Genomic DNA, 2656 nt, shown 5'->3' with positions numbered 1-2656 from the left:
GTGCCCACGAGTCCACTCCGGCTCTGAGGGCTGCCGTCCTCAATCATTTGCGCCATCCTTTGTAGCCCCCTCTTTTGGTTGGGGGCTTCATCCATTTGCTGCATTTTATTATACTATCTTTAAGATACAAAGGGCTACCTGTGGCCTCTCCAATCCGTTTAAGAACTAAAACACATGCATTCCAAAAAATTCTCATAACTGGACCAGTAAGCAACATCTTAATAAAGGGAGAAAGGACTTAAGTTGGCCAAGATTTCACTTTACTTTGGTCCACAATTAATGTTCTTGAAGCAGCAGTCCAGAAACCAAAGGCTATATTGCATTGGGCAAATCTGCTCACTAGACCTCTTTAAAGTGTCAGAGCGCGAAGATGCCACTATGAGGAAAGGTGCACCTGACCAAGGCATGGTCTTTTCATTCCCCCAATGCATGTGGACGCTGGACAATGATTAAGGGAGAATGGAGCAGAATGGAGGCCTCTGAGTCATGGTGTTGGTGAAGTGTGTATCAGATACATGGACTTCCACAAGAATTAACAAATAAATCGGCCTTGGAAGAAGTATACCTAGAATGCTTGTTAGGATCGAGATAGTGAGATTTTTGTCTCAGTATTTTGGACTTATCAAGAGGGACCAGGTCTTAACAAAAGGACATCATGTTTAGTAAAAGGTCAGCAAAAAAACCCTCCAACAAGATGGATTGACACAGTGGCTGCAACAATGGGCTCAAAATATTGGGAAAAATTATAAGGATGGTACAGGACCAGACAGTGGTTCATTCTGTGATAGAGTCATTGTGGGCAGGAACTGCCTCAAAGGCATCCAACAACCACAGTGTCATCCAGCATCTACTCAAGACTTCCCACCAGGCTGGGGTTCTGAATTTCAGAAAACAAGCCATCGCTTCTTTGTTCTTCTCTTGGCCTCTGATGAGAGTTGTGCTTGCTTCCCAATTACTACCAAGTTCAGCCTGGGGATGTGTTAATTTAAGTTTCAGCAAGCTTCCCTTGGGGAGGAGTCTTCATTGACTTAATGAGGGGCAGGACGGCTTTCTTGGACATGGGTACATTCTTTGAAGAGCACCCTGACTTGTCAATGCCAGGGCAAGCCTTCCTCAAGGCAAGAGACCATAGTCAGGGCTTGACTTTTTGAAATTGTGATAAAATATATTTGCTATGTTAAGTCTGAGTTGTTAAGTAGTTAAATGTCCAACTCAGTAGACTTAAACTTCACAACATTGTGCAACCACCACCACTATCTCTTTTTCATCACTTCCACCAGAAACGCTGTGCTCCTTCCGCATCAATTCCTCCTTCTCCCAGGCCCTGCTGCATCTCTACGAACATGCCTGTTTCAGAGATTTTATAGAAGTGGGATCATATGTATTTGTTTGAGTGTGATTTGTGTGACTGACTTCATTTTACTCAGCATACTGCTTTTAAGGAGCATCCATCCATGTGATAGCATGTGTCAGGACTTTGTTTCTCTGTATAGCTGAAAATATCCCACTGCATGTATCTACCACATTTTATGCATTCATCTGTAGGCAGTTTTTTTGGTTATTGTGAACAATGATGCTGTGAGTCCCTGCTTTATGTTATTTGGATGCATATACAGGAATGGAGCTGCTGGGACACACAGTGAGTCTCAATTTATTTAGGAACTGGGATTTGACTTTTTGAGATGCTCTGCTGAAATTTTTCTTTCAGAAAGGCTATCTATCATTTTGATGGGTGTGTTAGGTTGAGTTCTTTAGAGAAGTAAAACCAGTTATCTACATCAAGAAAAGGCTCACACAATTGCAGAATAGGTAACTCCAGTTCAGTTCAAGACCATAGGTCAGATGTAAGCTGGAGGCTTTTCCTGACTGGTGTAGCTGTGTAAGCTGACCAACAGGAAGATGGAACAGGCTGGTGGATACAGAGGAAAATGAATCCAAGGTTGGCCACATGAATTCAAGGTCGGCAGTCTGCTGATGGCTCCTAGGATTGGCAGGCAACACAACAAATCTATGAACCAGATGCAGGATCGAGATAAAGTAGAAGGGGCAGGCATGCTCAGTCCTGCTCCCGGTCTCTTTTATACGAAAGGCCAGCCCCCAAGGAAGTGTCATCAGGCTGTGGCCTGATTGATAGGTTGGGCTCCACCCCTACCTTCACCCAGGATGTCTGGTTGACATAAACTCTACCCATCACAATGAGTCATAGAGGTGGAGTATGGTAGTCTTCAGTCATGGCTGGTGAGCTCTCTTTCCTTCCTGCATTGAGGGTCCTAATACAAGACAATCTCGGGTGTATGGACTCTTGGGTTTAGGTTCCTATTTTTCATAGTTATCTGGGAAGGCTTTGTTCAGGTGTGGTTGAAGTATTTACTAAAGCGGACCATTACCACTTCCTGGGGGCAGGCACTGCAATGATGTAGAGGAACTGCAAAAGCAGACACCTACACTTTATCCTGGATTACGGTATTTTTATTTATTTTTTAATAGTTTTGTTGGGGGCTCATACAACTCTTATCACAACCCATACACACATCAGTTGTGTAAAGCATATTTGTACATTCATTGCCCTCATCATTCTCAAAACGCATCGGGTCCTCTTTTTTCCCCTCCCTCCCCACTCCCCCTTCCCTCATTAGCCCTTGATGATTTATAAATT

Source organism: Echinops telfairi, unplaced genomic scaffold, assembly GCF_000313985.2.
Source record: "Echinops telfairi isolate 266 unplaced genomic scaffold, ASM31398v2 ScPeMD7_7469;HRSCAF=8507_0, whole genome shotgun sequence".
NCBI classification, from domain to species: domain Eukaryota; kingdom Metazoa; phylum Chordata; class Mammalia; order Afrosoricida; family Tenrecidae; genus Echinops; species Echinops telfairi.
The sequence above is the reverse complement of the archived record's forward strand: the minus strand, read 5'-3'. Positions refer to the sequence as shown.